The sequence below is a fragment of the Microtus ochrogaster genome, unplaced genomic scaffold, assembly GCF_000317375.1.
Source record: "Microtus ochrogaster isolate Prairie Vole_2 unplaced genomic scaffold, MicOch1.0 UNK25, whole genome shotgun sequence".
Classification (NCBI taxonomy): domain Eukaryota; kingdom Metazoa; phylum Chordata; class Mammalia; order Rodentia; family Cricetidae; genus Microtus; species Microtus ochrogaster.
The window spans coordinates 3867140-3867610 of NW_004949123.1; positions in this window are offsets into that span (position 1 = coordinate 3867140).

Genomic DNA, 471 nt, shown 5'->3' on the forward strand with positions numbered 1-471 from the left:
CCCTCCTCCAATGAAGCCTTTGTTTCCATAGGCAACAGGGCTGCTATGGCACACTGATTCTGAAACACTCAGATTGCCTCTTGTGCCCTGAGGCAAACAGTTGCCTGCTGTACTACATAAATACTGAAAGCACAACTCTCTTGGTAAAAGACCTGACCAGCATGAATTGAGGGGTAACTGCAGCCTGCTCCAAAAAGCTCACCTCCAACAGTTCCTAGATAAAGGCTCCCAGAGAGAATATTGTATACCCTGTGGTTTCAATAATTTCTTCCACTTAGGGATGGGAGCCTTTGTCAGATGTTTGCAGCTTTTTAAATTGGTTTGACATACAATAGAATGCCATTAATGTCATCATTGCCCTTCAAGCTACAGGGGAAACACAATTTCCCATAAATTTGTTTATTTCTAAATCAAGGTGAGTTAAAGGAATTTTCGTGAGCATTACAACCAATAGCTTGAGGCATGCATATA